Below are 24,044 nucleotides of genomic sequence, written 5' to 3'. Positions count from 1 at the left end.
TTAAAATTTTAATTTTCTCATAGGAATAAATAGGCAGAGTGAATAAATTGTCTTGTAGTTCTATATATTTCTTCAATTAAAGAAATTAGCCTGATAATCACAGATACATAGTACTTTTAAAGGGCATTTATAGATTTGGAATTAATTTCAGCTACGGTTTAACTGAAGCTTATTTCAGAAATTTCTAGGGCAACATAATTTTAAACAGGCATGGGAGGGATGCACTGTCCATCTCATTACCCAGTGGGTATGAAGTAATATTCGTTAACAATTAATGAATAGACTTTTGAAGTGGAAAAAAATAATTTTTCAGTAACTTTTACAAAGGCCTCAGACATCCACAACCAAATGCTCACTTGATAACGACACTGTTAGGTCTCTACTGGAGAAAGACCAGTTAACTGCAAGCAAGCTCCATGCAAGTCGCTGTTCATCTCTTAACCACAGATGAGAAAGGTTGATGTAAATCAGTCAACAAATGGGTATTTATTAGGTTCTGATGCTGGAAGCATTTTCCTTTTCTTGGCATATGGTTTCTAATCTCTCTGTCTCTCTGTCTCTCTCTTTCTCTCTCTCTCTCTCTCCCTCCCTCCCTCTCCCTCTCTCTCTCTCAACATCTCCTTGCAAAGTTAGTACTATATGAGAGAGCTCACAGTTCCTTCATAGCTAACCTTCCTTACAATGAAATTGTTTGCCAGAGGGAAAGATAACAATCACCACCACAAGCCAATAACAACAAAAATAGCTTTGCGCTAAGACTTATGTAGAACTTTTATCTAGTTTTCTTTTTTGTATTTATCTATTTGGGAGAGAGTGTATTAGAACTGTAAAAGTGTGAGTTTGGAGGAAAAGGTTAAAGAAAACTCTCACTTAGGCTTACCACTAACATAAAGAAAAAGATTCTGCACAATTTAAGCTAATCTGGGAAATATATAGTGGCTTGGGAATCATCAACCATTACTAGCATCCTTACAAGTAATGACTTTTATTGTCTGTGCTTACGTCCTCTGCATATATTTTCCTTTAGAATCTAGGCCAGCAGTTAGATGCAGTCTCAGTAGCTTACTGTTTAACAATGGGATTGAGGAATTGTGATTCAGCCATCTAAAGGGGACACATGAAAACCTGTATTTGTTGAGGCTACTGGATAGTAAAAGAGTTTAGGAGGAGCCAAGGAATTGTTTGGAAAACTATTTTCTGGGGATATTATTTTTTCTGTAAAAATAATTGATTTGATGGTGAGGGTTTACATTACTTTCATTGGATCCAAGTTGTGGTATTATATAACTTTCATTTGAATTTTATTGGACAATATAGCAGTATAAAATTCAGATCAGAAAAAAAACTTATCAACTGACTTCTCTACTGAAATATGAGCTCTTGAGATCAGATTAATGTCTTGTCATGTTCCATTTAAGAAACTTCTGGTTATAACAGAGAAGAGATATCATATGAGCCTTCATTGACCAATGTGTTGATATCATTCTTGTCAAATTAATACAAAGGCCTGGATAGAGGTGTCTGAAACTCTGTAGTTCTTTGTTCTTGAAGGGTATAATAATTCAAGTTAACATTCTCCAGCTAATTATTAATAGCTTTTAAGAGATAAAGTATACTTACTTGACCTCTAGGGGGAACTCTAGGTTGATCTCAGTGACTCACTTCCTTTGATTTCATCTCCAAATACATGGACAAATAAAACTACCAAATATTAAGGATATTTATTAGACTGTAATATAGGCACAGCTTCTCTTTTTTATTCAAACTTGACGTGTGGTCTCTTTGAGATTTTTTTCTCTTTTATTTGTTCATGCTGCTTGCATCAAAGGAGCCTAGGATGATTTCACCCAGAAGTTGCTCCATCCAATGCCTAAGCCCTGGAATGAATTTTCTTATTCAAGTTTTTCTCTGTCATTGGAATAGTCCATTGAAATTGGGTTACAGAAAGAGGGGAAAGAAGCAAAATAAAAGTTCAGTAGTAGTAAAGCCCCTTCTATCTATATGTGTACCTTGTGGATTTTCTAAGAGGAGGGTACAGAAATGTTGGCAAGAGAAAAGGATTCAGAAATTCCTGATTTAATGTCTGAGGTGACTATCTGTCTCTACCTTCTCAAATAAGAACAATAAAAACAAATGACATCTAGAGACAAGACTTTGGATCTGGAAGAAAAGATCCTATTATGTTTAGTTGGGTAATAAATGGTAAATGATTCAAACCAGTTCATATTTTTCGCTATCTGTTTTCCTGATATACCACTACCTCTTGAAAATATTGCCTTTAGCAATGGACGATGTGTGTGTTGCAAATAGTTTTTAATATATCATGAATTTTTATCCACAGATTGTTTAAAACACAAACTCATCACAGCACTAATGCACACTATAAAATTAAAATATTTAAATAGAGAATGACATATTAACAGTTTAACATGCTACTAGTAATAACAGAGCAAATGCTATTTTTTATTAAAATATGGAGGGCTCAGCTTCTATTATAAAAAAATTCTATCAAACAACAACTCTCCACTACTTGAGGAAGATCTTCTTGCTCTGCAATACTTTGTTTACCACCCAGCAGGCAGCTTTGCTAGAGAGACACATGGAGCTGTAAGGCAATAAAGGAAGAGACAGCAGACACATATTGCTTCATATCACAGTTGGGGGGGTATGCGTATGATCTTTATTTTATTTATTTGCATAGCTCTCCAAATATATTGCTTATTGAGATATAAAAATATTTTTAAATTGGTTAATGTGTTTTAACTTTCATACTTGTAATTCACAGGATAATTTCTAATTCACTAAATATTTGTAAAAAAATAACAAACACAAAAACCTTAGTTTTGCTTTTTTTGAAATATATTTTAAAAATTGAATCAGTATTTTGTGAGCAGGAAGAGTTAGCTAGTATGATTTTAAATGAGGTCTCCATTGTTTATAAGAAGGGGCCTTCAAATATTGATTTGCCATTTATTCAACATGTAATGCAATAGAGAGGCATAAAAGAGTAATTGAAGAATTAAATCTCCACTTCACTTCTAATTTTCCTTCTTTTGAGGTTTGTGCCTGACCTTTTTGACTGACTATAGCTTTCATGGTTTAATCATAAGTAATTTGGCAATTCAAAGACAATAATATCAGACATGATATATTTTCTTTTCTAAGCAATAAAATGCATTCAAAGATACCAAGGCTGAAGAGAATATAGTAAGGGGTTGGGGTTTCATTGTTTTCTGGTGACAGCATGGTGAATTAAGGTGGGGCTTGCTGAGATACCCTGCTGGGTCCAGACAGAGCAGCTCAACTTGCTGTGATTTTTTTCATTCTCTTTTATTAGGTTTCTTATGATCAACCTTTACACTCTTTGAAATTGTTTATTGGTTGTACAAGTGTGCTACATACATATCCTGACAAAGGAGAACAGATTTAAAGGAGACATATATGAAAAGGGAAGGTTTACTGGTGAATTTAAAACTGGTGCAAGCTGGCATTATATTACTAAAATTATTTTCAATGACAATTAGAGAAACCAGGAGAAATACCTTCCTTACTTGGATGTCTTTACAACAAAGGTAGGATACTGAGACAATTAAAAAAATAATAATTCCAAGTTTCTCCAGTGCTTTTCAAAACTCTTGCTCAATATACATTGTCCTCTTTTACAATAATATAAAAATTTGCTTGATATTTATTAATATCACTTTCTACCTTCTCAAAAGAGACCCCATAAAAGTTATTTAGTTTCTAAAACTCAGAAACTCCTGTGCTGAATGATTAGTATCATCATTAAAGCAAATATATGCAACCTAACTATGTATAGACATTGTCTTATGTATTTTGAATGGATTATTTTATGCATGTGTGTCTCCCCACCCCCCCCCCCGACACGCACAAATAAATCCCTTGAGAAAATCATTGGTACTACCATGATTTTCCAAATAAAATTAAGATACTGGAAGATTAGAGTTAGTAAGCAGAGCTGGTTTATGAACATACACCATCATGTTCTATAATCTATGCTATTAATCATTGTTAATATAATCTTCTGTTATCTTGTATGGAGATATTTTTTGCAACAGCTTTCCTGAGCTATAATTGAGACACTATACAATTCACTCATTTAAAGTGTACAATGCAGTTTTTTTAAATTATATTCACAGAGTTGTGCAACCATCATCACAACCAAATTTAGAACATTTTTATCAGCCCAGAAAGATACCTTTCCCACTTTTGTTATCTCCCTCTAAATACCCCTTAGGCAACTGCTAATCTGCTTTTGTCTCTATAGAGTTCCATTTTGTGGGTTTCCTGTAAATGGAATCACAACACACATGGTCTTTTACGACTGGCATCTTTCACGTAATGATGTTTTTAAGGTTAATCTGTATGGTGTTATATATCAACACTTCACTCCTTTTTTTATGACTACATGATATTCCACTATATGGGTATACCACATTTTGTTTGTCAGTTGATTGACATTTGGGTTGTTTTCACCTTTTGACTATTATGAATAATGTTGCTACATTCATATACAAGTTTTTATATGCAGATATGTTAAATGAGCCTTGGGTTTATATCTAGAAGTGGAATTGTTGGGAAATATGGTAACTCAGGATTTTTTAAATTTTTTGAAAATTTTTTATTTGAGAGAGAAAGCAGGGGAGAGGGGCAGAGGGAAAGAAAGAGAATCTCAAGCAGGCTCTGTGCTCAGTGGAGAGCCCAACGCAGGGCTCAATCCCACAACCCTGGGACTATGACCTGAACCAAAATCAAGAGTCAAATACTCAACTGACTGAGCCACCCAGGTGCCCTTTGGTGTTTGACCGTTGGAGAAACTGCTAGAGTGTTTACAAAGTGGCTGCAGTATTTTACGTATCCACCAGCAGTGGATAAGTGTACTGACTTCTCCATACCTCTGTAACACTTGATCTTTGACTTTTTTATTCTCCCATCCTAATGGACACCTAGTGGAATCTCACTGTAGTTTTGACTTCTATTTCTCCATTGACTAATGATGCCAAGCATCTTTATAATGCTTATTGACTATTTGTACATCTTCTGAGAAAAGTCTATTTATATCTTTTGCCCATTAAAAAAAAAGTTAATAGACTATTTTTAGAGCAGTTTAGGTTTACAGAAAAATGGAAAAAAAAGCACGGAAAGTTCACATACATATCCTCTAGCCCTGCAGATAATTTTCCCTATTAATATCTTACATTAATGTCGTATATTTGTTATAATTAAGGAAACAAAATTCCTGGTCATTAACTAAAAGTCAGTAGTTTAGACTTCACACAGTTTGGCAAAAGCATAATTTCATGTATCCAGCATTACAGAATAGTTTCACTGCCCTAAAAGTGCTCTGTGCTCCACTTCTTTATCCCTTACTCTCTCCCTTTGGACCTCTGGCAACCATCTATCTTTTTACTGTCTATAGTTTTGCCTTTTCCAAAGTGTCATAGAGTTGGAATCATACAGTATGTGGCCTTTTCAGAATGGTTTCTTTCCCTTACCAATACACATTTAGTATTTCCCCATGTCTATTCATGGTTTGATAAGTCATTTTATGCCAATTTATGGACATACTATAGTTTATTTATCTGTTAATCAACTGAAGGGCATTTTGGCTGTTTCTAATTTTTGAAATTATGAATATTTGTTCATATATTTTTGTGCAAACATGTTTTCAACTCATTGGAAACATACCTAGGAGTGCATTTCAGATTGTATGGTAAGACTATGTTTAACTTTAAGAAAATGCCAAGAGGCCCTGCAAAGTGGGTGTCTCAATGTGCATTCTCATCAACGGTGAATGAGAGCTCCTATTGCTCCATATCCTTGTGAGCATTTGGTGTTGTCAGTGTTTTGAATTTTAGCCATTCTTTCCCATGTTTTGTGTTGTCTTTTTATTATTGAAATTTGAGTTCTTTGATAATCTAGCTACAATTCCCATCAGATACATGATTTGCAAATATTTTTTCCTATCCTGTGAGCTTTCTTTTAAGTTTCTTGATAGTGTCTCCTGAAACACAGACATTTTATTTTGGATTAACTCCAAAATATCTATTTTTTTTTCATTTGTTGTTTGTGTTTTTGGGGTCATATCTAGAAAAAACTGCTAAATTGAAGGTTGCAAAGACTTGGGCCTATGTTTTATTATATGAATTTTATAGCTACTGCTCTTAACATTTATATGTTTAACGTATTCTTTAATTAATCTTTGTATGGAGTTTGGTAGGAGTTTATCTTCATTCCTATGCATGTAGATACCCAGCTGTCTCAGTATCATTTGTGAAAAGGCTGTTCTTTCCTAATTAAATGTCTTGTCACCCTTGCTGAGAATCAAATGACATAGGTACATATGTTTATTTCTGGACTCTCAATTCTCTTCTGTTTATTTATTTATCTATTGTACTCCAGCACCAAATTGTCTTGCTTACAGTTGCTTTGTAGTAAGTTTTAAAATCAGTAAGAGTGAGTTCTCCAACTTTATTCTTCTATATCAAGATTGTTTTGGCTGTTTTTTGTTCCTTAAGTTTCAATATTAATTTCTGAATCAGTTTGCTAATTTCTTCCAGAAAGCTAGCCAGGATTCTGATAGGACCACACTGAATCTATGGATTAATTTGGAGAGTATTGCTGTCTTAACAACATTAAGTCTTCAGATGTATGAACATGGATGTCTTTCCATTTATTTTGCTTTTTAAAAAATTTCTTTCAGTTGTGTTTTTAGTTTTCAGAGTATGTTTTGTGCATTTTTTCTTAATTTCATTCCTAAATATTTTATTCTTTTTGATAAAACTGTTTTCTTAATTTTATTTTTGTTTTTTTCATTGCTATCTTAATATTTTTTTCACTTTTAATTTGCACCTTGAGAAGATTTAGCTTAAAAGTAATAAATAAATAATAGAAAGGAAAATAGAATAAATAAGGCAATAAATAAAATATATAAATGAGGGATATATTTTAATGTGAACAGATAGCAAACTGTCATTGTTATAAGAGGCAATATTTAGGTGTAATAAGTGTTTTTGAAAGGAGTGAAATAATTTTATTCTTCTTTGAAGAAAGGATCTTCAAACAGTTTCTAGAGCACTAAAGAATTATTATATTCGGCCCTCAAGATTTAGGAGTCCTAATTTCAATTTAACCTCTTATTCAATTATCAAGGAAGTATTTTAGCTGAAGTATTAGGCCTGAAAATTTTAATATGTTTTTGTTCATTGTGTATTAGTAAATCCCAGAACTAATGTATATCCCCATCAGTGGGTAACACATTATTAATTATATATACAATAATTTGCCTGTTGGCCATTATAATGAATGTATCTGTTGAAATGAAAATACCTCCAAGTTATTAAGTGAAAATAGCTGATGTGAATAGTCTGCACACATGTGTGTTTTGTTTATGTATGTTTGCTGTTTTTATCTACAAGTATTATCTATGTAATGGTATTTGAGGCTATTTTGTTCTCATCATATTTTTTCTTCTGGCAAATTAATATATTTAATAAAGCAGCAGTGAAAACGTAAAGCTTCACTTTGTGAAAAAAAATATTATCTCTATATGTAAAATTTAATTCAGATAGAAAATAAACTTCTGAGATAGAATCTGTCATAAAATCTCATAACTGCCAATGCTTTTCTTCTTTCTGGGAGGATGAAAATCTTAAAAAAAATTTTTTAATTAAGCTATAATAAATGTAATCTATATCATATATTTAATTTTCTCTCATCTTATCCTAGGTCATCTATCTAAATAATTGATATAGGTTTAAATCTTTAAAATTATTTATTATATATGAATACATAGAAATGTGTAGATACTGTAATATAGAGATTGATGATTTATGAAAACACCTGGTACAATGGAATTGATTGGCCTTATTTAATAGCTAATAAGTGAGTCAGCCATAGTTTCATGGATGCTGACAGAAAATATCAAATTCCTGGATCAAAAACAAGGTAATCATACCATCATGGTTGTTCTGGATCCCTAAACCCTAAGTCCCATAGGGCAATATAGAGAGTCAACTGAAGCTGGTATACGTCTACTGCACCACAGGAAAGGAACTCTGAACATAAGAGACCCATTTATGTTGTGACAAGCAGGAAGAAAGCCAGACCTTTGTGAAAAAAGAGACAGTATTACACCTTTCCAAAATCTGAGCTCTATGAACAATCCTAAAAAATAGCCCAGGTTAAATAGCTTTTAGGGCCTTATAATCCCAAAATCTATATAGAAAGATCTATATGAGCACAATGAATTAATGATGGGCTTCCCACAATTCGCCCTGGGTCATGCACTGTCTTAACCTCTAAAATATTTTCACATCTGACCAATCTTAGGTGACAAACTGAGGCTGAAATCAAATCCTTTCAATCTGTCTCATTTAACTAGGATTCCTATCAGTAAGATTCTAATAACTAAGATTGGGCAACTGTCTTAGCCCATTCTGGCTGCTATAACAAAATACCATAGACTCTGTAGCTCAGAAACAATAGAATTTGTATCTCACAGTCCTGGAGGCTGGAATTCCAAGAGCAGGGTGCCGGCACGGTCAGGTAAAGGCCCTCTTCTGGGTTGCAATCTTCTCTTTGTGTCCTCATATGGGGCAAGAGGCATGGGGAATCTCTGAGACCTCTTTCATAAGGTTATTAATCTCATTTATGAGGCCCCCTTTGTCATGCTATCACATGTAAGACAGGATTTCAACATGTATGGATTTGTGGAAGACACAAATGTTCAGCCTATATCAACAACATACAGTATTTTCCTCAATCAAGCCCTCCGGGATCCATGCCCAACCAGAAGGGGAAAATATCAAGTAAGTCATTGTGTCTACCTTAGAAAAGTAGGAGGCTTTCTCCTTATATTTGTTTTTACTTTCTATTTGTCCCAAGGCAATAATTCAGATGCATCAGGATTTATTATTGATTGCACTGACTCTGCCTTGGCCTGCAAGGGTGAAGTCTAGGGTAATTCTATCATTCATAACCACTCTGGGCAATGAATTAGGCTGAGCTGAATGCTTTCCAAGGTCAAGGTGGTGTCACTGATGTAAGCTAACATCAGGGAAAAAAATTCTTACTACATTTTCTAATTGGAAGATCCCTATCATAGCAATAAACTCCCAGAGAATGTGCATAAGTAATGAGCCGGTTATCACTCTGAGGAGCTTCCCCAATATGGAGTCACCTCATATTGGGTCACCTCATATTGGAGAGATGTGTGGAGTTGTTGAAGAATACTGATGGGAATTCCTTAAATATGCGCAGGTGTCTTATGATCACAATAGTGTGTAATCTATTATGGCTTTGAAGCAGGAAAGTTTTTGCCAGGCTTCTACACAAGAAGTATAGTTCTGGTAGCAAACATGGTAGCCCCCAAACGAAAACGTAATTTTGATTACTGGGGTTTTCCCAATAGGAATTTCATCAGTTTGGTGGAGATGGGGGGAGGCTTGATTCCAAATGGTCCTATCAGAGAACATATCTTTACCATGGGCATCTACATTTGCGACCCAGAATTTCTTATTAGTGGCAGGGAAGTTTCTTTCCCTACAGTTCATGGCTTCAAAGAGAAATGTCTTTCATACGCCAGTCTATAGTCTCCCAAATGGCAGACCAAACAATTAGACCATAGGCAACTGCCTAGGAGATAATAACAATGTCCCAAAGTTCATCAAGGTTTCTAATGGCCTGGCTATGAACAATTTTCTGAGTTCTGCCAACTCAGAAAAGAGACCATATTGGCCCTTGGTTATACATAGCGGGTGCTGATTGTGCACAGATGGTTTTCCACAGCAGTACAATGCACACCATCATATTTTAACATAGATGAACAACCAGTGAACCAGGCCCAGGCATTTAAGGAAATCTCTGTGAGTGGAAAGCCTCATTGAGCCAGAAGTTTTGCTTAAGGCAGTGAAGTGAAAGATAAGGATTCCCCCCAAAGGGGTTGCTTTCACTTTTTAATGCAAATCTGAGATGCTGCCAAGACCAAGTCAGCTGCTCTCTTGAAAACACAATTTCCATTTGCCAATCAAGACTTGTAGGGCCCTTCTTGCACTGTCATTTGTTGAGTCTGAAGTGACCACTGCCAAATGTGGATATCAGGCTGGAGATTCACAGACCTGCCTGTGGGATGCATTCAGCTGTTTCAAAAGCAGTATACTTGGTGGTTACATCAGAAAGGTGACACCTTTGTTTTGGGAAATGGTTTTTTTGAGTATTTAGGATGCAATTAATTTTCTAAAGTATTGTCTTTTTCCTCCTGTGATTATCATTTCTCCCAGGCTACCTGGGAGAGGATAGGAAGGAAGGTTGTAGTGTAATTTATGTCTCATTATCACTACGTAAGTCATCCCTGAGAGAATGGGAGATTCTCCTTTGAATATATAGGATGAGAATATATAGGATGTGCCTGTAGCACATCAACTGTTTTATTCCCTTAGCTAAGGGGGTCAAAACAGCAACAATTTAACCTTCCTTCCTCACTATGGGTTCCTTCTGAGCTACATCTGTTGAATTTGGGTGCCCTTTCCTCCTAAAAAACCTGGTAAGATAGTAATTTGGGCACTTGGTGCCACCAGGGTCATAAAAATTTATGTCCCTTATCCATTTCCTGGGAGTCCCTGAATGCTTGATGGTGGTGATGCATGGCTTTCACTCTCCCCATTGGAAACAGGGAGAGTGCATACATATTTTTCCTTAGAGAAGAGTTCAGAGGTAAAGAGAGGCACCAGGATTGGGAGACACAAATATATTATACACACAGACAAAAATTCACACACAGAGGTCATTCTCATCAGCATTAGAAAAAAAAAAATGAGACAGTAAGAGGCTAATACTAGTCAATGCTTAATATTTTGTTTTCTATAGTAGTTTGCTTTTCTCAGTAAAATCTTCTGAACCAGCCAAAGCTCCCTGATAGCAGTCAGGACTCATGTTGACAACTTTGAGAGGTTTTACTCTCATTGCAGCATGGATCTAAGGTTGGCATGAGAAACTACAAGAGAGGCTGACCAGAAAGGCAGACTACCTGCTTGTCATTCCTTCTTACTGAGCATTATATGCCTTATATTTGCATGTTGCAGGTGAACTAGTCAATGTACTGGTCATGTAGCTTGTAAATGTGTATCTCTGTAAATATAGTTGCAGGTTGTAGAGCCTTCCTTCAGCTCCGAAAGGGTCTCATTGCTAGTTTTTTCAATATGGTTGGTAGACCAGTTAGTGCTCATGCTATAGGAGAGCTGCTTTTGAGCCTATCCCCTGGTATTTTTTCCTCCTTAAAACAGGCACCAAATTGGAGAACTATGTCTTGGCCAAATAATCATATCATTTTGTCAAGATTATCTATCACTGGTTCTCAAGGATTTCCTCAAATCCTTAATTGACATTTTCCCAGAAATCCATGTCTCTATTAAGTGTCCCATCCTCTCCACCAAAACTGTGGGGGATTGACTTTACCCTACTCACAAGTTAAGACAGCCTGCTGTGGTCACATGGATGCTGACAGAAGATCCAAGCCCTCTGGGTCAGAGACAAATAACTTCATTACTCCTGAAAAAGTAACAGTCTGAGTACCAGCATAGTTTCACATTAACCTGGAAAGCCAGAGATATAGTCTGCTTGAGCAGTGTGTTGCATCACAACAGTGCTACGAGCTTAACTGCTGTTGTTTTTTCTGGCAAGTATTGAGCAAAAGTATTCTTTGTGTGGAGACAGGCATAATATGACCTCTCAGAAATGCCAGTTGCATAAACAATCCTAAAAAAATGGTCTTGAGTGAGGGGAGATCAAGGCCTTGTAATCTTCAAATACTCTGCAAGATGTATACAAATAAAAGAGGCCTATAGATGACCACCTCCAAACACTGTATAACTAGTACCCAAAGTACCCAAATTAAGCAACAAAACTTCTTCAGAACCCAGAAACTGTCCTTGTGCTGCTTCCTTCCAGTTAGTACTTATATCCTAAAAGTTTCCAATATCCTGACTTCAAAAAGGTTAATTATATTTGTGCATTCAGATAAAAAGAATTGACTAGCATATTCTCATGTGTTTTTGACTTCATTTGCTGGAATTTTATAGTGATGATATCCATCCATCCATCTGTTGTACATTTAGATTGTTTTCAGCTGGAGGCTGTTATGAGTAGTACTGACATGATCATTCTAGTGCATGGCTTTTGATGAACATATTTATACATTCTTTTTGAGTATACACTAAGTAGTAAAATCATTGTGTCTTAGAACATGCACTCTGCTTGACAAAATTCAAAAATGATTTTACTAATTTAAATTCTCTACAAATAGTGGTGTATGAGAATAACTGTTGCTCAAACCTTGGCATTTTTTATTTTTGTCATTTTAGCCATTTTGGTGGGTGTGTGATGTTATATTGTTGCTTTTTACTTGCATACCCTTGATGACTAATGGTGTTGAGTAGTTTATTGGCTATTTATATATTCCCTTATGTGATATAATTGGTCAAGTTTTAAATTATATTTCTATTGCTATTTTTTGCCTTTTTCAACTAATTTTCATAAAAATTTTGTGAATATTTCTGAATCAAGTACTTTATTACACGTGATTATATTTTATATACATGTTCCATTCTGATAGTTGTCTATTTATTCTCTTAATGTTGTTTTTTGATGACTAGAAGTTCATAATTTTAACATAGTGTTACACATAAACACACACACAAACGCACCCATCCCCCCTTCCTCCGCACATAGGCACTGTATGTCTTCTTCAATCTTTGTTCACCTATGATTTTTTAATAAGCTTTTGTTTTAACATTTACGATTATATTAACCATTCATCTAGCTATATAAGCGTCATAAAATATTTTTTCCAGGTGAGACAGCATCATTTATTGAAGGCTATCCTTTCCCCACTGTGTGAGGTGTTCTCTTTGTCATAAACAATTGACCCTTTATGTGCAAGTCTGGGCTTTCTATTCTGTGCCACTATTCATTTTTTCTGTTCTCTCACCATAGCCTTTCTGTCTTAATTATCTCAACTTATAACAGGCCTTAATATTTTGTATTATTACTTCTTTAGCCAGGCTGTTTTCCCTTTAAGATTACTTTATCTGTTCTTAGTCCAAACTTTGCATTTATATATGAATTTTAGAATCAGCTTTTAATTTCTTAATGTACGTTTAAAAAGTCTGATATATTGAGAGTTATTTGGGAAAATTGACAACTTTAAGAGTATTGAGCTTGCCAATTCATGATTCTAGAATATTGCTCCATTTATTTAGCTCTTGTTTTATTTTTCTCAATAATATTTTATAATTTTCAGTTGAAGAAGACTTTCATTATTTTTAATTAGATTTATTACAATAAATTTGATGTTTTTCTTTCTGGTGTGAGTGGTAATTTAAATTTAATTTTCATTTGGGGGCACCTGGGTGGCTCAGTCGGTTAAGCGTCCTACTTCAGCTCAGGTCACGATCTCACGGTCCGTGAGTTTGAGCCCCGCGTCAGGCTCTGGGCTGATGGCTCGGAGCCTGGAGCCTGCTTCCGATTCTGTGTCTCCCTCTCTCTCTGCCCCTCCCCAGTTCATGCTCTGTCTCTCTCTGTCCCAAAAATAAATAAACGTTAAAAAAAAATTAAAAAAAAATTTAATTTTCATTTCTTTGCACAGCATAAAAACACAAAATTAATTTTTGTGTATTAATATTTTATGGAGTGACTGCTATATTCCTTTATTAATTTATATTGTGTTATATGTATATTCTTTTGAACAGTGAAGGCACACAATACTGTCCTATGTAAATAAGCAAGTTTATTTCTTTCTTCCCAAGTCTCATGTTTTGTGTTTATTTATACATGCTCTATTACATGGACTCAGCTACACTGGAATGTTGAAGAAGAGTGCCGGCATGTGACATTCAAATCTTATTCCTGACTTGAGGAAGGGACCGTAAGTTAAGTGTTTCACTACTGGATCTGATACATTTTCTTATAGAATTCTTTATCTTTTTAAGAAAGTTCCCTTTTATTTCAAGTCTGCTGTGTTTTAATATAAACTTATCTAAAGTGAATGCGTTTACTGTTGTAATTTCTTTCTGTATCTATCAATGCTGCATGTATGCACGATCATACCTAGTTTACACCTTCTCCATTAATCAATTGAAGTATTTTATTTGAGTGATTTTCAAATATTAAATACTTTTTGCCTTTCTAGATTAAATTTTACTGGGTTATAATGCATTATCCTCTGTAATATATCAGTGGATTTGATTTAATAATTCCTCATAAGAATTTTTGCATCTACATGCCAAAAAAATGTTGGTCTTAAATCTGTCTTCCTTATAATGCCCTGTTGAGTTTTGTTCTGAGTTAATTATGGCTTATGATAAGAATTAAGAAATATTTGTCCTATTTCTATTATCTGGAAGAGTTCGTGAGTGATGGGCAATCAGTTTTGAAAAAAAATATCAGTGACACCTTCAATTTCAAAAATACTTCACCAGTTAAGTCTTTTAGACTTAAGACTTTTAAAAAATTATTTTCAAAATTTGTCTTCATTTCTTGCTTCAGACTTGTGTGTCATCCAAATTTGTTTTCATAAAATTCTTTCATCTTTTTGATACCTGAAAAATCTGTATTAATGAATATCTACACTTTCATTCTTAATACTAGTGTGTTAGAGAATGTTGAGTGGGTGAATTTAGGTAGTTGTCTTTCAAATATCATTATTTTCTTTGTTGCTGTATTTTTCAGACAGGGGTAGTTTATGCTGTAATAATACATAAGTTTAAAATATCAGTGGCTTTACAGACATATGTTAATTTCTTGCTCATCCTAAGTCTTCTACAGATTTTGGCAAATCTCCAGGGCCTCAAACCACACTATTTCAGTCTTGTTCCTCCATTACCTGAATATTACCTCTAAATTATGCATGAGAGGGGGCAGAGACTGGTGATTTACTTTGTAACTTCCGTGCTTTCAGACTACATATGATATACATATCTATTTGCCAGTGGTGTTTCACTGACAGGAGCTACTCGTATGGCTCCTTTTCTGTATAAAGGTCTGGGAGAATATACTCACAAAGAAAAGGAGGTATCAGAGAACATCCTTAATGTCTACCATGGTTGGGAGTGACAGCTTTTTCAGATTCTTGGCTTGCAAATTATTTCTGACCCCAAAACATGTCTTTTAAAAAGTTATATATTTCATTCATGTACATGTATATTTTTTTAACTTAAGAACTTATTATTTATCATGAATTGCTAGCGCTTTGTGCTCTGGAGTTAAACAATTTTTGCTTGGATCCAAATTCAGCCAGTAGATATAATTGATTTTGCTCATATGGTGTTAAAATATTGATCCAGCATTTAAAACCAAAAATCTAGATTTTTTGGCATCACTTTAAAAGCAATTATGCTAGCAATTACCTAAAGCTGAGTTGCAGATGCCATTTTTTGGATGGTTTAAGAATGCTTTATTTTACCTAATTTTCCACCATTTTCTATTTTTCACATACTGCTTATTAAATCCTGGTAGCTTTTGAGCTTATTGTCCCCTAGTATTCCTATATACATTCAACTATATATATTAATCCTGTGACAATTCAGAGATTTTTTTTGCTTTAAAATTCACTGTGATCATTCTTCAATTAAGTGTTAAATTATGAGTATAGGGAAAGGAAAACATCATGTGCTTAATTGTTTGCTTGACAAATAATGTTGGAAACATGATAAAAAGATAACATAAATATGTACTGAATTTAATAGAAACATTGTTATGTTTGCATTTTAATTTGTTTTTTAAAATTTTAAATCAATGATAAGCCATCAAATTAAAAAGATGAAACTACTTGAAATAGAAAATGTAGATTGGCACTGTTCGTTTTAACTACTTTATTATTTGTCATCATATTTTGTTATCTTGAGAATTTGACAAAATGACAGAAATTCTAAATTCATCTTATATTTCTTTATCAGATATATATATTTCAAAATATATCAAAGAAATGCACCCAGTTTTTTTTTTTGAGGTTGGTCTTTTTTCATTTTACTGTAGCACATTACTATGTTAAGGGTTTTTTGTTTTGTTTTGTTTTGTTTTTTTGTATCAAGAACTGACTTCAGTTTGATGTCACTGTATTTCTCGCTATGTGCATGTCTAGTAGCTGATTGTCTCTGGTTTTATAAGATCACTGTAACATTATGGAAAATATAGATTCAGAAGATAATACTATTTTATATGCATTGTTCTATTTTATTCTGGAACAGAGTATTATTATAAGTTTGCGAGGAAGACTGATGATATATATACAGTTGTGAACAAACACTAGAGCCTCAAACTGAAATGAGAAAAGTGACTTTGGGATACTACTGTATCAACTCTGACATGAAAGATCTTGTAAATCATCTCTCTTATCCTTACAACAAGAATAAGAATACTGTCAAAATCAAAGACTTTTTACAGACTCATCAAACAACTGAAGTCAGAGGGAAAACCACTACCTGAAAATCAAGAGAGAGAGAGAGAGAGAGAAAGAGAGAGGCTGACACAGAGAATCACAGCCAAAGTCATCATATGAAAGCAGAAGCTACTGGATCTGATAGGACACTTAAATATAACTTTGGCAAATTGTTGGAGGCAGTATATAGACTAGTGTGAAAGAGAAAATTCCTGAGGCCACAGTCTTAGAAAGCCTCCACAATTTTATGGGTTTTATCTCCCAACATTCTACAAAGTTTCCATGGTAAAGAATCAAGAGAAAGCTCTTAGGGGCTACTTTGAGTCAAGAATGACTTCAAGGGTTCCTTGTGGAGGTTCACCAAGCCAATGTTTGCAGCCCCATTGCCCCAATATCTCCAGCCCCAGGCAACTAGTTAGTCTTTATTCCACTGTTTTGAAGATTTAACTACAACTTTGGCTTCCAAGTCCTACATGCTCAGAAGGCTGGGTATGGTGTACCTGTGGTATACAAAGTGAATTCCAATGGACTTCAGAAGATGCAATCCCACAGCATATGTGTATTCATTTGTGATTATTGGAGAGAGGAGCTACGGGATGGGTGTGTACTCTTGGTCCACCAAAAGGTGTTTAAGATGCTTCTGGTTCCAGAAAATAGCTCTCCCTTGGCCTATTACCTCATTCCTCTCACAGGGACTGTGGGGTTGCTGGTTTTAGCCTTGGGAACAGTGATGGTAGTTTGTTGTATCTAGCACCATGTGCTGCCCCAGCTAAATTGACTGACCAAAGATCAAGTGAAACAGATTCCTATCCATGAGACCTACTTTTTCCATCTCCTTTGGCTCCCATCCCCCTACCCCTTGTCTTTCCAGGGTCTTCAGCAAGGCCCCACACTCTCCTTCTTGCTCTTCCTTTTCAGCTACCACTCCAGCCTAACATTTCCCTTCTCTTACCTCTAGTGAACTGTTTGCACTGCACATTTTCCTCCCTCCAGCCTTCTACGTTGAGGGACAAGGGACATTTCTGTATCAGGTTTCTCCCTTCCTGACCCCATTCTTTTGATAGGGTTGGGGTTGCAAAAGGACTGGGTCTTCATTTTACTAGGTTAATAAAATCGTTTTTGTGAACATCAAAAATAATACTATTGAATTAGAACCCAGAGTATAAAACAAACATGAAGTCCATACAGATATAAATAGCTAATTCAGTAAGTTAAAACGAGGGAAGGCAAACACAAAGCCCCCATGCAGAATAATTTCAAATAGTTTATGCAGATCCTGCCCTCTCAAAGACAGGGAGCATAATTATCTGTTCCACACGTGTGGACTGCGCAAGTGACTTACTTCAAAAGTGTACAATATAGAAGTGGGTAAGGAGGACGAGACCTTTGCAGTAAAGAAACCTGGTAAATACTACCTCAGCCCGGTGATTCATTGCCAAATCAACTGTCATTATGTTGCTAATATGTACACTTGAAAGATACAATGAAAATGGCACTTTCCATCTGTGATCTTCCTCTTAGTGATCTATAAACCCAATCTTATCATGGGAAAAATATCAAGCAAATTCTAGAATTGTAAATTCTACAAAGTACCTGAGCAGTATCCCTTTAAAACTGTCAATGACTCACAAACAAGCTAGGTCTGTGAAAATATCACATCCAAGAGGAGCTTAAGAAAACAAATGTAGATGTAATTTGGTATCCTGGATGAGATTCTAGAACAGAAAAAGGACATTAGGTAAAAACTAAGGAAATCTAAGCATTTATGGGGTTTATTTAATAGCAGTATATCAACATTTGTTCATGAATTTTAACAAATGTATACTAATGTAAGATATTAATTATAGGGCAAATTGGGTATGAGGTATGTGGGAACTATTTTCTCAATTTTTTCTGTAAGTCTAAAATTGTTTTTAAAATGAAGTCTGTATGAAATATCATCTCACACCTGTCAGAATGTCAAGGTTTACCAATTTTGCCAAGGCTATGCCAAGTTTTACCAATTTTCCTGAGATCCAAAATTATACTTATTGTCTAAGTGTCATGTAGTTTAATTATGGATGGATAATTACATTCTTATTCTTATTCTTGATAATTCTATTCTGGGCATTCATAACAAAGAATGTGTAATGGTTAATTTTATATGTCAACTTGGTTTTGATAAGAGTTACCCAAATAGCAGGTGCAACATTATTTCTAGATGTGTCTGTGAGGATGCCTCTGGAAGAGATTAACATTGAATCAACAGACTGGATAAAGAAGTTTAACTTCACCAATGTAGATGGGCATTATCTGATCTGTTGAGGACCTAAATAGAATAAAAAGGTGGAGGAAGGGTAAATTTGTTCTCTCTTGTTGAATTGAGACATCCATTTTCTCCTGTCCTTGAATATCAGGGCTCCTGTTTTTCAGGTGATCAGACTCCTTGGGTGGTTAGACTCAGACCACAACACATATGCCCCTTTATTCTCTGGTCTTTGGTCTCTGGACAGAAATACACTGTCTTTCCTGATTCTCTAGCTTGCAGACAGAAAATTGTGGTACTTCTGGGCTTCCATTACTGTGTGAGCCAACTTCTACAGTAAATTTCCTCTTATATATATCTACATATGTTCTTTCTATATATTCTATTGGCTCTATTTGTCTGGAGAACCCTAATACAGAATGGTTTACTAACTAACATTGACTCCTCTAGCCCAAATGCATTTATTTATTATGCATGGGAAAGCACAAGATAAATAAGCAAAAGACAATCATTGCTGAAAATGATAAAACATTATCCAATCTTTGAAATAAAAAAGGTCATGTTGAGTTGCTTATATTTATAAACTTTAATATAATTTTAAATTTAAAATGCATATAGAAGAATTTCACTTTTTAATATTAAATTATTATTAATTCTGGACTATAAAATCATGCAAAGCACTTCTATTTGGAATTGTATTGAAGTTACTGATGAGTGATTTCTTTCATTTTTTATGTCACTTTCAGTAAACTTATAGAGCTATGAAAAATCTAAGCATTTTTAAATTAGCAACCTAAGTTAACTTCTTTTGAATAAATGTAGATTTCCTTAGATGCCATATAGCTTATGAAAGGAAATACTTGAAAATAATTATACATTCACTATAAAAAGATTCTGTTGTAATCCTTTAAGTGAAATCATTCATCATATTGTACCCACATATCTTATGATAGTATGTATTCTGTAGTAAAATTGCCTCACATGTACAAAGATGTATGTGCAAAAATGCTTCCTTCAATATTATAATAGCATAAAAAATGGAAAACTATATCTCTGTCAATATGAGAATAGTTAAATGATTTATAGTACATTGTGCTATGAACTACAGTGAAGCGCCACAGTGGAATAGTGTGCATGTCTGTCCATTTGCTCTGATGGGGAAATCATCAAGGACATATTACCAAATGCCCCAAAACAGGGTTATAGAAAAAGAAGGTCTAGTATCATCATACTCATGTACCATAGTCTTTGTAAAACTAATGGCATAGAGATAATGAAAACAAAGAAGAAAGTACTATATACAAAAATTAACTTAAAACCAAATTAAGGACTACATTGATAGCATTTGGTAAAGTACCCAGAAACAAAAAACAGCAGTCTTTTATGGAGGCAGGGGGAGGGGTGGGGGAACTCCTCCGCTATTAATTCCAGATATAGTTATAATACCACCTGGGAAGGAGAAGCAGTAAAAGCCATATACTTCTAGAGGAGAGACAGAAGATACACTAGGTCTAGAAGCTTGTACTGATACAAAGTGGAGATCTGCTACTACGATGAGAGAGTTAGCAACATCCTCCTGCTCAAGACCACCCAGAGCTACAAGGCAGAGACTTACTGCCATGGGAGGAAAGGGGAAGGAAGGCGTAGGTGTACTGAGAAAACTCTACCCGCGGGTCCCAGGAACATAGACCATGCTGGAGACTAAGGCAACGCCAGTATATCAGAGAACCTCCTGCTTCTTCTTTAAGTCTTGCACCAAGCCACAAAGCAATAAATAACACTTTACTTCTGAGGAATACGCTGCAATGCATGTATACAGGACCTACAGAGTGCTGACTGTGGAATAGAAAAACAGAAAAATCCTCTGGGGTGTTAGGCCCCACAACAAGCATAAAATAGAATTAGCCCATTGTTAATAGACCCAGAGTCTGCGGTACACTGAAAATAATGACAGCAACAATGAAATACAAATTCAGTTCAACTTCAGACTGTATGGACTATATCTCTATGACTTGAAATAACTAAAATATTTGGCACTGAATAAAAAATGCAGTGAATAAAAAAATACAATGTGTCAGTATATATTTGAGGAGTCTGGCTCCTGGTGAAAAACTGCCTGTTTAAGGCCTGTTTTTCAGGTCTGACCACATGCAGTTATAAAGGACAGTCCTTAACCTGACAGTCCTTCCAGGAAAGCTGCCCACCCCACACCTGGCTCCACACACAGCCAGTGTACTGTATTCTCTGGCCACCATGCTTTCTGCGTATCTGCACTCCTAGCTCTGGCGCCTTCATTCCTAGATCTCTTTATCCGAGTGTTGGGCCCAGGTCTTCAGCTGTCTCTGCTAAAGCCTCCTTATGTGTGTGTGCCAGGAGGTGGAGGGGAGAGACGTGGGGGGGAAACCTTGAAGACACTTCTCCCCACTCTAACTACCCAATACTTTTCCATTCCTAGCTCTCCCTTCTCACTCTTTCCCCCACTGCTGGGTCCAAAACCTGCCAGAACCTTTTACTGGATCTTTCTCAATAGTGAGATAACCCTCCCCATCCCCACACCCATGCTGGCCCAAAATAGAACAAGAAAGGTCAGTGCTTTTTCTGATTTTAGACTCTTGGTTATACCATCTCAATAATTGACTAAAGACTTAACTCTTTATTTTTTAACTCTTTCTTTAATTGGCTACTCTGAACTTGGCAGTTCACCTCTCTCTCCCAGGTCAGCTGATTTCCTGACAATGTTAAAGATGAAATATGGAATTATCCTTTTATAAATATTTTCCTCTCATTGTCATATAATAGGTAATTCAGAACAGTATGGACACAGACAAACATTGATATTTCTAAAATTTTCAGTAAAGTTTCATGTTAGAAAATTTAAAAATTGTTATTTCCCAAAATATCCAAACTATGTAGTAAGTATGTATGTAAGTAATTTATTTTTGTTCCTGTAAAAGATAATTAGAATATTTATGGATTTTAAAAATATGTTTAAATATGTAATATCTTTCAGGAGTAAGGAATAATTTTTTAAAAAAATATTTATTTATTTTGAGAGAAAGCATGCATGTGCATTCGAATTTTTTTAAAAGAGATATTCAAATTAACAGAAAAATATTTGAAAAGCATGATTACAGATTTTTCAGTATTGCTAAATCCATGAAGGCATTTTTCTCACCTTTCATGGTGCAAAGATTTTCAATAAAAAAATATATCTGTGATTGCAGAATTTTTATAGTGCCTTGATAAAATTCACATTTTTTACTGAACAAGAATGGTTTTATGCATATGTTATATCTTAAGTGCATATCTTTCTTGTTTCACAACCCTCTGTATGTATGTGCATGCAGTTATAGGTTTGTGCATTATTATGACATTACAGCTAATGATATAAAAATGTAGAGGTTTGGGGTGCCTGGGTGGTTCAGTCAGTTAAGCATCTGACTCTTAATTTCGTCTCAGGTCACAATTTCACGATTTGTGGGTTCAAGCCCTGCATCAGGCTCTGTGCTGACATTGCAGAACATGGTTGAGATTCTCTCTCTCTGCCCCTCCTTTGATTGCACTCTCTCTCTCTAAATAAATAAATTTTTTTAAAAATGTAGAGGGTCATGAAGTGGATTAAAGTTTAATTTTTGCCACTTCTGTGTCATGTTGGAGAACTGACATTTAACCTTTCTGTCTTCATTTTCTTCTTTATAAAAAGGGAGCGTTAATAGTAACTAACACATTGTGTTACAAACATTTACATGAAATAATACATATATATATAACTCTTAAATGTCTTTGGTAAATAGAAAAAGAATATTTTGTTCTCTATCTTCTGTTCTCTCCCTCTACATTCTCTCCCTGTAGGATTTACAAAAAACAAAACATAGCAAAATATAAATATTAATAGAAAAACATGTGCACGGAAGCATGAGATAATTTGATTTTACTCTGTTTGTATAAAATTAAATGGACAGAATTTTGATTTAATAAAATCATGATTATCTTGTTTTCTCATAGCCTATTCATTTTTAATCCGTTTATACTTCAAGAAATAGAAAGAGCATACCAAAGCAATCTTGACAAAGAAGAACAAAGCTAAGCTTTAATAATCCCAGATTTCAAACTATACTACAAAGTTTTAATAATCACAGTATAGTACTTGCATAAAATAGACACAGAGATCAATGGAACAAAATAGGGAGCCCAGAAATAAGCCCATGCTTACATGGTCAATTAATCTACCCGCCCCCAAAAGGGAAAAATATGCAACGAAGAAGTAAAGTGTCTTCAAAAAATTGTCTGGGAAAACTGGAAAGCCTCATGCAAAACAATGAAACTGGACCACTTTCTTTTGCTATACGCAAAAATAAACTCAAAACAGATTTAAAACCTAAGTGTAAGACCTGAAATTTTCAAACTCCAACAGAAAACTTAGGTACTAAATTCTTAGACATTGGCCTTTGCAATAATTTCCTGGATCTGACTCATCAGGCAAGAGAAACAAAAGCAAAAATAAACAATTGGGACTATATCAAACTAAAAAGCTTTTGCACACTGAAGGAAACTATCAATAAAAGTTAAAGCAACTTACTTAATGGAAGAAGATATTTACAAATAATATATACAATAAGGGGTTAATGTCCAAAATGTATGAAGAACTCAAACAACATAAATTATTTAAAAATGGGCAGAAGACTTGAATAGACACTTTTCCAAAGAAGACATGTAGATGGCTAATAGACACATGAAAAAATGTTCAAGATCACTAATCATCAGGGAAATAAAAATGAAAAACACAATAGGATATTACCTGACACCAGTCAGAATGACTAGTATCAAAAAGACAAGAAATAACAAGTGTTGGTGAGGCTGTGGAGAAACGGGAACTGTTGGTGGAATGTAAGTGTAGCCAGTATGGAAAACTCTATGGAGGCTCTTCAAAGAATTAAAAATAGAACTGTCATATGATACAGCAATCCACTCTAATTACATATCCAAAGGAAATGAAAACACAGTATGGAAGAGATATCTGAACTCTCTAAAGCATTATACATAATAACCAAAGTATGGAAACAACCTAAGTGTCCATCACCATATGAGTGGATAAATAGTTAGCTGGGATTGGAGATACCAGGATCCAAGGGAGATGAAAACATCATTATGGTGAATCTGGCACTTTCCTCTGCTTTTCCATCAAGACTTTTGCTAATATGCAGCCTGGGGAGAAAGACTACATATCCCAGCAGAAACCGAAGGAATCTATGAGATTTCAGTAGGCAATAGGGCAGGAGAGAAGAGAATTGGATTTCAGGCCAGCCAAGGCAGTCAGACTTGAAGGGCTAAATTCCCAGTGAGAAA

General features: G+C 34.9%; 1 pseudogene; it reads left to right on the top strand.

Moving 5' to 3' along the window:
* Positions 1-10,989: 10,989 nt before the first annotated feature.
* Positions 10,990-18,127, top strand: LOC132680548 (E3 ubiquitin-protein ligase RNF167 pseudogene; annotated as a pseudogene).
* Positions 18,128-24,044: the final 5,917 nt, after the last annotated feature.

This window comes from Panthera onca, chromosome A1 (genome assembly GCF_046562875.1).
Source record: "Panthera onca isolate mPanOnc1 chromosome A1, mPanOnc1 haplotype 2, whole genome shotgun sequence".
Lineage (NCBI taxonomy): Eukaryota > Metazoa > Chordata > Mammalia > Carnivora > Felidae > Panthera > Panthera onca.
Note: the sequence above shows the minus strand (reverse complement) of the source record. Positions and strands in the feature narration are given on the sequence as shown.